Source organism: Pseudochaenichthys georgianus, chromosome 15 (genome assembly GCF_902827115.2).
Source record: "Pseudochaenichthys georgianus chromosome 15, fPseGeo1.2, whole genome shotgun sequence".
NCBI lineage: Eukaryota > Metazoa > Chordata > Actinopteri > Perciformes > Channichthyidae > Pseudochaenichthys > Pseudochaenichthys georgianus.
The window spans coordinates 14,350,698-14,363,253 of record NC_047517.1 but is presented as its reverse complement, the minus strand read 5'-3'; positions in this window follow the sequence as shown (position 1 = coordinate 14,363,253).

Genomic DNA, 12,556 nt, shown 5'->3' with positions numbered 1-12,556 from the left:
AGTTCTCAAGATGATTGAAATACTTTAGGATTCAATTAAATAAGTAAACTCTTTAATAGAGACAGAATAAATAATTAAATGAAAATAAAGATAATAAAAGGTTTTTTCAGCGAGGGAATATTAACATTGGTGAGGATTATTGAGTGTCCGAAATCTCCCTCTACTGATCAATTAAATAGTATTTAAATATGATATAAGTACACAAGCAGGAGCAGATGAACAACCTCAATCAACAGACTGAAGTCTCACATTTAAAAGTGAGCAGATGGTTGTTAAAACATATTTATGCTGCACGTGAAAAAAGTAAAGAAGGCGTTTTGGGGAGGAAAATGCCAATAAAAAGGCAATAATCGGTGATCACGATTGTTGTATAAGAATGGATGGACCTGCTTGCAGGGGTTTCTGCAGCAGCACCCAATACAGGGTTTTTTCACTTGCACCAACAAAACATCAAAGCATCACATCTCTTGAAGAATTATTTAAACAAACGGCCAGAACCGTGTCAAATCAAAGCCAAGAAGCTGTTCTTTGCTGGCTCACATTTGAAACCTTTCCTGGTTTATTTTGTCGTGATAATGTAAGTTGTCCCTGTCCTCAATCTTCACTTTCTTTAATGATAGTCAGGAAATCACAAAACGAGTTTATTCACTTGTGTAACCGTGAATTTCAGCCTTGAAATCAATTTACACAGCTTTGCCTCTCTCCAATAACGCAATTAGTTTTGTTTCTGCTTTGACCTCTTCCCTCGACGTAGCCCTCTTAATGGCCGCAGCACAAGTTCACTCGCTGACTTCTGAAGAACAGGGTGATCCATGACCTGCCTTTAAGTACAATTTCCTGTAGAAAAAGACTCCCCTAATTTCTTCTAACTCTGCCATTAGCTACCATAAGCATGACCGGTCCGTTACCTTTTGTTTGGGCTCCCTTGAAACCACTATCTATTAGGTGGCTCAAATCAAATCCCTGCAGCCTGAGTTTAATAAGAGAATATTTTCGCTCCATGTTTTAACCTTGTTATCCAATATCCTGTCTTTTTTAGTCTGGGGTGTGTTTGCAGCACACGGAGCAGAGAGCATGCGTCAGTTCACAGCACAAAGGTTCACGCAAGGACTAACAGCTTTGTGATATTCTGCTCTGCTGGCACTGGATTAGGCAGTGTAACACAGAGCAGGTTCAACACTTTGCTAAACTCACACTGTTGGTTTTAATCTACCTAAGCCTAGATGTTAGCTGGACTGCTTCGCCAACACGAGACTGCTTGACTATGTACGGCTGAAATGCTTTTATTAAAAAAAAAAAAAAAATGTTGTTACCTTGTTGACTCATTGTGACTCTTAGAGAGAGATTAAATCATTGTTCTATCAGACGGACAATAGTTATTTTTTATTTCAGTAATATCCACATAATGGATGTCCTGTGTTAACATTTCCAAAAAGGATATCTTTTAAAATAATTTTACTAGATTATCTTTATTATAAACAAACTTTATTTATTTCATGACCAATTAAACATTTATTAAATAACCTAGGCAAAACTAATTACGCAACTTTTCCTAGCTAAATCATTGTTACGCTCATGATTTCGAAAATTGATTTCTGGCAATTTTCTAAAGTCAATTTGATTTCAATAATTCGGACATAAAAAATGGGGGTTAATTAATACGTTCAGCTTATTTTATTGGAATATATTTATTAAACATGTATTATTTAGCCAACTTAAAAAATAAATAATGACTATTACATTTTACATATTCTTTTTGCAAGTTTTATTAATTAACTAATTCTTACTCCATCAAGTCATCTCTTTTCTAGCTGAAATATGCATGAGAATAATTGATTTATGCCAATTTTCTCAACTGAATTGGATTTCAATAACATCAAAACAATGTGCCTTCTGGGTGCAAACATTGCCAAAGTAATTTTTGTGTTACGGAAGAAATTTCAGAAGAAAACTGTTTAATGAGCTCAGGAAATGTGCTGAGTTCATGGAGAAGCGTGTAATCCAACAATGATGGAATAACATGGAGGAAAACAACTTTAAAACCGAAGTCTCCAAGGCAGGAGGCTCCAACAGGGGGGGGGGGGGGCAGAGTACTGTACATCTAATATGGCCCACATAATGGTCATGTTACCGTCTCATTTACTGTACTTCCCCCTGTCCCGGGAAAGCTCTACCTCATATCTGCACTGCTCTGAGGCTGTTCGGGAGACTTTTAAAGTGGAGGAAGGTAGAAACAAAGCGCGGTCCGAGGACATGGAGTGCAATCTTGAAATGGAAAACTGAAATGGGGAAAAAGGTCTCGAGTTGAAATGTTATTTGGATGATAGCCTACATAAGAAAGGAACTGTGTTTGGTTTCTCATTGAGAGTCACCAGCAGGGCTCATTGTGATAAGAAAATAAGTCTAATGTTACCTGATCTGGTATAATGTGGACCAATTACCACTCCATTGCACTTCATTACAGGACTGTAATAGGGCCGGGGGTCAGTGCTTGAGATGGAGTGGCAGAGGAAAATTGAGTCGTCATTGATAATATGATAAAAACTGACAGTGAGAGGCCCCTCCAACAAATTATTGAAATTTACAGTTGATAGGGAAACACTATAACCTAATTTGGTAAGCAGCTGGCAAGCACTTGTACAAAGCAGGTCCTCTAACACAATGAGAGGCTTATATAGGGAGGGAAATCCTAAACTATCACAGAATAGTTTTAGACTCAAAGCTCGTTGGCCTCTGGCTCGGAGTGTGCATGTATTCCGTTTTTAGAAATATCTCAAGTCACAAAAACTACACAGGATTTCTTCTCTTTAACAGGTGTATTGTAGAAGCCATTATAAGTCGCAACAATGACATTCGGATAGAAAAATGTTGCCGTCAAACAAAAGAAGTCTGGCCGACAGTATTCTCATTCCTAGTGTGTCTCTAACAAAATATAAAATCTCACCAGTTCTGTTAACCACTCCGCTCGTGAAACTGCAGCCATTTGTTTGCCTCAGTTAAAGTGCCTCCATTTGAGGCCCCTTGAATAAATAAATCAAATAAACTACCGTCAGACATACATTTCCAATCCATCAAGGTAATCAGATTCTGTTTACCTGAATGGGAACTATTCTAAAATGTTATTAAAAACTTAAATGGAGTTTAGGTGTGGAATAACCAGGCACAGGAAATTATGAGCAAACAGCCGGATAAGATTCCAATTACTATTAAACAAGCATTGCATTGACTAGTAAAGAGGAAAATAGCATTGACATTTTCCACCGCTGCAGCTTCCACCTGACAGGCTTTGTCGTATAGAGCACGGCAAATTCTATACATAGGTTTTTTAGACATGAGGTATAAGCTTCCTCTTGAATAAATACTGCTTAAAGGCCTGCTTTCACTTACTCTAGCTTTGGGCAGCATCCTTTCGTGGTTAAAGAATACATCGGAATCATACAACTATTTGTATCCCCAGTGGGAAAGATTGATTTTAGAATTAAATCAAAAACATATAACTAAAGTCAAACAAAAAAATATAGAAGTGAAGTAAGAATCTGCAATTAAAACATCGAATAGAAAATGATAAATGTTTATTTATTATAAGAAAATTAGGAAATAAAGAAAAACTGGGATAAATATGTCATTTAGATAAAGAAATAAGAAGAATAACAGTAGTATTGAAGTACAAGAGACACAAGGCAATATCAATTCAAATTCAAAATGTGTCTTTTCTATCTCAACATAATTGTCCTGCAGCATTTACACTATGTCCCACCATTGGAAATTCAAGGCCACCTTGTACTGAGGGAAATATAATTTATGAATCATTTGGAGTCCCAGTTAAGTTTATCTCAGACATCTAAATAGGCAATATATTGAATGCATGCTTCGTTGATCAAAACTGCAACTTATCGAGTGGCCATCTTTAAACACTATTTAAAGATCATTTCGCTTTCATCTACATTCCCACTCAGCTGAAATCACTTCGACATGATAAGACAGTCAATTTGGATGTCAGCCTGGGCTACAGTAATCACACTGGCCACTAGATAAGTGTGACTTTATTTATTTATATTGGGCCCTGTGCGTGTCTAGTTGAAGATAATAGTTTCAGAAAGTTTGCCAGCTGCCCTCATTGTGGAGCAAATGGGAAAGATTTCTGCTTCATTAGGATTCATCGGGCTGACAACGATGGATTGGTAAGATGAATCAACAAAAGCAAAAGCAACATTTAGGTTCCTGTGAATCTCTTTACTCTCCTTGTACTGGCTAAAAGACACACTTTGCAGCTTCAGATGTACTGTATAGATACATGAGGATAAAGATTAATACTCACTCTCTAAAAAGTCGCTTGAGTAAAGTCCCTTCATATTTTTTCAATATTTATAGGTGGATCTTTCTGTAAAACACCATTAAAAGGAAAGGTTTTCAATTTATCTAAAAACGCTGGTGGGTATAAGATGAAATCTAGCAGCTGTCTTTGGAATGTAATTGTTATATGAAGGTAATATTCATAGATATCTTAATCCCCTGTTAATGTAGCTAAAAGGGTTATTGGCAACTACTGTATATGGCAAGTTTCAAATTGTCGGCAAACTGGAAAGGACATCTTGGATTTGATCAAACTGAATCAAATAAGAACATTTTCAAAAGAAATTCTAGTATCTGCATGTACATTAATGTCACTCTCACATAGGGCCAACTGCATATAAAAGGCATATATATGTTTTGCTTTTTTGTAGAAGATATAGCAACTGCGGTCAGCTGCTGATGGTCAACGTGATACAAAGCGCCATCCGTAATCAACATTTCCTTATCGTTTTTCACATTAGCTCATGTTGATCCTGAAAGCTCCATTAAACAGATTTCTTGAGTTACTTGCTCTCAACAGATGGAAAGGTCAGGTGACAGTCAGCCTCCTTTGCCTCTGAGAGAAACACCCCGAAGCATTAGTGTCCTCTGCTATATTTCAAATCTTGGACTCGTTGGAGTCGTATTTGGTGGATTTTTGATGATATCAAACTGGTCCGTCTCCAAAAGTTATCTGTGGCCTCGGAGAGACTATCGGTGACAGACTCCCTTTGTTTTGCTGGTTGGCACTATGCCAGCTGGGATTGTTTGTCCGAGTTAGCAACAGTAACACAGGGAGGTAGAACTCAGCGAAAGGTCACTCATCCGGCTGCTTCCATGACATATGACAGGAGTTAAATTAGTACCGTTGAAGGATTATGGAATATTTAATGGCATTTGTGCTTTAGATGTGTGCAGTGGAGGGTGACTGGAATAACGAGAGCGAGTCGGGGGTTGTCTGGCAGCAAAGGTCTTGAACCATGTGAGACAATAGAACCATAGGGCACCACCAGACATCATTTAATGCAAATGTGATGATGACATCGGCTCTAAATGTGTTCTATTGGCACTTGGTAAAGTAGCTTGGTTGAACCGGCACTGGTATGGGTCCTTTCAGAGAAGGTTCCTTCACAGTTCCAGTGTGAACAGCCCATAAATGGACCCCTGTGGTACATTTCTTTGGGCTTTTCAAAATGTCAGCCAGCAATTCCTATACCTGCTATTGTGACGTTTTTTTCTGGAAGCCACCTGAGGGGTTCATAAAGCACTACATATGGAGCGACTGTGAAAAAAGTCTCAGAGAAGCTTTAATTTTCAAAATAAAGTGCATACTTACAAAGATATTGCATTACAGGGCTGGGTATTACCACCACTGCTAGTGTAGCATGATGATTTTGCACTTCCACAATGAGGCACAAGAGGTCAGAGCTCCACTACAAATGCTATGAATCCCATAATCCACATGTATGCTAGACATGAACTATTCATCGTTATCATGAAGGCCACTGCCTGAAAGATGTCTGTTGAAATAAGTTTGCTTAAAACATCATTACAAATCCAATTAATAGTGTCATTAAACTAGATGGAAAGAGTGACAACATTGTGTGACTTGAATTATTTGGAAATACAGAAAGCCTGCAGCTGAATACCAGGTAGCTATCTTGTCAGTGCTGTTTGAATGTAGACGTTAGTGAGGAAAGCTACTGTTGTGGGATTTACCGACTGTTATAATCAGATAGATCTTCATCTCAATGAGGTACGTTTTTAAATACTACATCAATCATTTTAAATGTAATATGAAAAGCACTTTTTAAAAATCATAATGAATATCTCTCTGTTAGTGGATCTTGTTGAAGGTGTTTTCATTAGAGCCCTTTGTCCACAGTCCATGGCATGTATCTACGATTAGGTCTATAAGTACTGACAAAGGCAACATACAAGCATTCATGTCATGTTTTTAGTGATAGGCTCCTGTTAATGTTTCTCTCAGTATAGTTCAAGTAAAGGAGGATTTCCCCCCTTAATTCAAAGGCCCCTGATAACATATACAGGTGTAAAACTAGCCCTTTCATTGAAGCAAAAATAGTTTTTTGACAATAATATTTTTTTTTTAATAAATGTAAAATATATATCATTTTCTTGTGTTTAGCGCTTGATCTATTTTATATTAATATGGTATGTGTTTATATTTCCATCAGAGGCATCATGCTGTATTCTGGTATTTTCTATTAGACTGCAAGGCACAATGTATATTTACACAATAATACAAAACAGCTCTCTGTCATGGATCTAAAACACTGCAATCGTAGTTAAAAACTGACGAAAATACATCTTTATATCAATTGAAATCTGTACAACCGACAAAGAGAAGTCCTAGGTCTCTGTTCTGCAATATTGAGTGTAGCGATGTTAGACTGGCCATGACTCTAAAATAGGATACATGGCAAATTGTATCTGAAAATGTTTTAGTGTCAAATCCTAGACATAAAAGCTGAGGTACCAATGACGTCTGTATGTTTCAGATGTACAGTTACACAGAAAGAAACAATGCAGATGTGAAAAAAGGACTCAGACAGTGTTGAGTCAATTCATGAAGGGCACTTTTCATCATAGAAACTAAAGGTTATTCAAGGTAGTAAAGTAGGCCTCTTTAACCTGTAAGCAATGGCTTTTAAGATCATTTGCAATAATAATATTAGGATAAACTTGGAAACTATTTTTTTTAACCCAATTTACTTAGATATACAACCTTTTAAGGTACAGTAGCTTTACCTTTTAACACTAACATTTAAAAAGGGAATGCTATTTCATATACAAATGTTTTCCCACTCACTGAAAATCTTCTTAGCTTACTTACATTTAAGACAAAAAAAAAATCACACATACAGTAATGCTATACAATGTTAGCATCTCCAACATGCTAACAGTTATCAGGCTTATAATGTTGGTCCACATATCCTAACCCCACAGGAAAACATGAATACCAGTATCTCATTAAAGCTAATCTGTTGTCTGCTTTTGCCGTCAGAAAATGTCCTCCATCTGACTCCCATTCCCCCTCCACCATTGACGGCATTGACACTGAGAGGATTACGAGGTAAATCAATAAACGCCACCGGCTTCATGAATGAGTACAAGAAGTGTTACCTTCACACCAGGTTAGCTATATTTACCTGTGATACCAATACTCACTGGGATCTCTAGAGTTAAGATAAGATGCCTCCATGCTTAACAATGCAGTGTTGTTGGTCAATGACGCTGTTGGTGAACATTAGATGTTAATGTTATCTAACACAATAGAGCGTTTTTTTATCCGGTTCATACATTTTTTTTGTCTTTAATAAGCTCTGTATCTTCTTATGTATCATACTTAGGAGAGAGTGCACTCACTAGCCAATCAATACATGTATTCAACTAGATATTCTTCACTTTCTGCAGCTTTGGGAACTTCCTTGCTTTTTTCTGTTGGAAAGTAGATCTCTAACTTTCAGCAAATGGCACGGGACAAGCAGAAGAAAGACGGCGGACCAGACAGACGAGCGTTCCACTCTCCAGCTCTTAACAAGCATAGTAATACATCAGTCAAAAGCAATAATTTTACTATTAATGAAATTCCAATTTGCCTTCAGTGCATTTCACGTTGACATTTTCCACATTGCAACAGTGCTTTGATAAAGTTTTTAAAATGCAAAAACGCATCTAAGAGGCTAAAGACCAGCCCGGGTGTCAGCGTGCCTGGCAGAGGACTATGGTACTTAATTTTTATCGCTGTGTGCCCGGGGCATTGAAAGCCTGAATGTTAACATTGGCTCCATTTTCATTATCATCATATGATTATGGATTTTACTGCATTTAGCTGATAATACAACTAGGAGCTCACCTTAAAAGAAGTTGCTCGAAGGTTTCATTTCTGCCCAAATGAAATTTTCATTTGACAAACAAGTATAATTAGGCTGCACTTCTTGTTCAGTGTCAGTCTGTTTTCTGATTGAACTTAGACCAATTTGCTGCCACTAAATGAGTTTGAATAATTTCCATTCTGAATGTCTCGGGGACATTAGCTTTAGGAGTGCTAAGTGGCCGCATGCTTTTTGAAGTTGCTGATTATTTGATGCCACCCCTGTCTACCTATACATTTTCCAGCTTACTTCAAAGTTAACAAGGAAAAAAAAGGCTCCACACAGCCTACCTTGGGAGGACAATGAGAATTTGAAAGTGTTTTTGGCCAGGTCTTGGAGGCAAAGGGAAAATTACTTTAATAAGTGTGTAATACACTTCGTTAGCTTCAATGCTCTTTGCTTCTTCACTTTATTTCTTTCATGTGGCCACTTTTATTGTATTGAATGAGTGGATGTGTTTCTGTTGAAACTGTACACCTAATAACTAATACTGCAGTATCAGTTTCATTAAACCAGCTAATTATAAATTAACACATTATGAATTATGAAAATGGCTAGAGCTGGCTCTCTCATTGGCGCTCTGTTATTGATAATAATGTGACAAAGGGATTTTTAGTATACATTTAAAAAGCGGTAAAGCTGGTTACTTTGAGTCATACCATAGCCTTTATCCACATGAAGTGTTTATTTCTTCCAACACAATGACACCAAATATATAAGGAGATACAGATTAGCTACTATTAATAGCACTGTAAGTCTCAAGATGAGAAGCAGGAGCAGACCACAGTGCATGGCAGAGAAAAGTGGGGTTATTTGTATATTTACCCCTAATGGATTTGGTAGATGACCTAAAATCTCAGTAACAGCTATTTCAGAAGCGGTAATCCCATCATCCTAAGGAAATAAATTATAAACAGCAATGTGGAGCGAAATTGAACGAGAGAAAAAGAGTGAATAAAGTGGGTGAGGGCAAAAGAAAGCGAGGATCACAAATAAGGCTCAATGTAGGATTGATGAGAGGAAATGGGGATTTTGACAATGTGATTAAGTAATGGTGGCAACATATGGGAGCGATGGCGATGTCAATGAAGGGTGGAATTACATTCCATTATCATAAATAAGGAAAAACCAAAGGGCATTTACAAGCTGGTGAGCCAAACACTCAACCCCAGATCCTCCAACACAATGATTCTGCTAGACTCTCTTGTGTTGGTTGCATTTAAAGATTCATTTGTCAAGAACATTGAATATTAAAAACACTTAAACATACAGTAGATATCAGTGCTGGGTTAATTATATCAATAGTGAAAAGGCTATTTCGTAGTAAAATATCCTGTCTCATTAAATGATCCATTTCTATTCTCCATGCTTCCCAGGGTGCCTAACCCTGGAAAGGAGCTCAGTGCCCAGAAACAAAAGATCAAGCTCTCCTCTGTCTCCACGTTCCCTAAGTGGCACTAAATAACAGCTAGACAGGTGGTTTACAGTACAGGACGATTGAACTAACAAGACAATGGGCTCAGAGACCACTACAAGTGGAGATAATGCTGTGGATTCCACTCAAAAGGCAGAATTACTGTGGATCCAAAAGGATTGCAGCACATCTGCCATTCATTTGCATTGTACTCGTTTTTCAAGGAATGACATGACTCCAAACTTGTACAACAAGCTGACATATGCTAAAACATTAGAAAAGCTAAATCTTTAATCAAACTAACTCATAAACTACCCCAGAAATAATGTTTTAATTGCTGTTTTCTATATTATTTACGAGATGACATTATTTCTATGGAGGTTATACTGTGCTCTTTATGTAAGTCCACTGTGTTAATATGGCCTGATTGCAGACAAAGTACTAACAGTGTGTTTGGTCAAACATTAAGCATTCTTATTTTATGTCATAATAACATATATCTTGTAATTCTTAATTGTCAAATCTAACTATATGTGCTAAAACAATTAACATCTCAAAAAAACAGTTTTATAAAGTTATCTATTTTTTAAGTTATTGCACTTAATGTTACAATAAACTATGTTTTTTGCAAGCATAAATCACAAATGCTGTTGCTCTGTCTGCCTGTTTTCCTTTTTTTACGTCCATTCATTTGCTGAATTCTAATGAACTGAGGCGCCATGCAATCATCATTATGAATTCTGTGTCAGAAAGCTGTGAAAAACACTTCTGAACACTACAGTACGTAAGAGCACAGAATTTTAATTGACATGTTACATTTTGTATGCATGATCCTACGTCTAGAGTAATTCCATGCCAGAAAATGTTGACTTTTGCTGGTTTTTACATCTGCCATAATGATTACAGAGCGCCCCGGTGCATTGTGCAGACAGGCACATTCACGTGTTCTTATACCTGCTTTTGACATGTTGGTGCCGTGTGCCAGGACATGTTTAAAACAAATCTTTTCTGAGGGCTCACTCTGTGTCAACCTGAAGAAACTTAAATTACTGTGATTTGCCACACAGTCTCATAGGTTTACGAGAATTCAAACAAACTGACAGATGCAGCTCTAATGCCGAGTGAAAGATGTGAATGATATATATTCACTGGATAATTATCCTGATTATTATAATATAATGTATTATAATAGGGTATCATGTTGTTGTTCAGAACGAGTTATTTGTTCTTAGTTTTCATCTTTGTCTCAGCTTTTAGGGCTAGAACTAACCTAATTTAAGCCAATTATTCTCTAGATTGATAGTTTTGCCTACTGTTTATAAAATGTCAGAAAAATAACGAAAAATATCTATTCCAGTATTTCCAAGTCAAAGCTAAATCCAAACATATTCGATGTAATGTGAAATAAAACTATATATTTAAGAGGTTGAAAAGAGCATTTTCTGTTGAATGAGAATTAGTGTAATAATTAAGCCATTACAAAAATAGTAGGTTAGCATTTTTCTTTTGATTAGTGACCTACTCAAACAGCTCTTCCGGCTTCCCTCTTAATTTGGTTTTTAATATCTATCCATTTACTGTTTTGTATGGGCAACTATCACTTTCTAGAACGCTGCTTCATTGTGAGAGTATCAGATATTGTGTGCAGGTAAGAAGTCTGAGCTGGAAATGACACCACATGGACTGTATTGCTACTTTAACAACAATGTAATTAAACCGCATGTTTCTTAATGTAATTTATATACAGGTACTTATGCAACAACCTTAGTATTTTGAAACAGACTGTCAAAAGAAATTGCAACTGATACTTTGGGTTACTAGGAATGGATCATTTCACTTATTCTGACAGTGAATTCTGCCAAATGACCAGTGCATCTTCTACAATTTTTAAACATACACTTTATGTGCACTTGCAGTATAATCGCAACATGACATATCCTCATCTTGGTTTCATCCTCTACCATTGCTGACTAACCGTAATGCGAACAAAACGTTTTTAGAAGTAATTAGAGCAAGTGATCTGCCCTGGTAAGGATTTCATATGAAATCTCTCTTAACCCACTCCACAAACACAAACACCGCTAATGCCAAAATCAGATTCTAGTATCTGCAGTCCACAGTTTGCATCCCTATCCATAGGAAAGCAGCTTAGCCTTGGCAGCCATGTGAATTGCTCCAGTGGTAACAGGGTGCATGAAACCTCTGAACCGAGCTGTTAGGAGCGGTAATGAATGAATAGGAAGAAACAATGCAAATGATTTATAACCGTAATTACTGAAGGCCTCAAAATCCGCCGGTCTAAGTAGCCTTTTGATCATTAAAAGCAGAGCCTATCACATGCTTATAGCTGGTGGGAGTTAACTCAGCTTCAATAACCATCAACACTCTGCCTCTATTCAGATCTATGGCTAAATCCCAGGTGAGTGGCAGGTGCCAGCTACAGGGCTGTTAGCAGAGAGCGTTTGTTGATATAACCGTGTTTTCCTCTCTTTGAGCGACTGATCTGCAAAGGTACACATAAAGGCCCTCCTTCAGCAATGTACACAGAGCACTTCGAATGGAGTACATAAAAATGCCTCTCCCCCCACTCCCTGCAACATTAAACAGTGTGGAGGGGGTGCTGTGGGAGGCGTGGGGGGAGGCTGGGGGACTCAAACAAACGCTGGAGAGTGGCAAGTTTGCATTTGCCCATACCAACAAGCTCCCATCTCATTAACAAACCGCTGAAATAAAAGAGTGCTTTTTTGGCTCACAGCTATAAAAAAAATTATCATAGTGATGATGTTCCTCAGCCGTCAACAGAGCTGTGATAACGTTGTTTGATGATGACTTTCCCATGAATGTTAAGCAGCCGCCGCGGCAGAGGAAAGGAGCTTATCAGCGTCTAATGCCCATCTCTAATTCCTGCCCT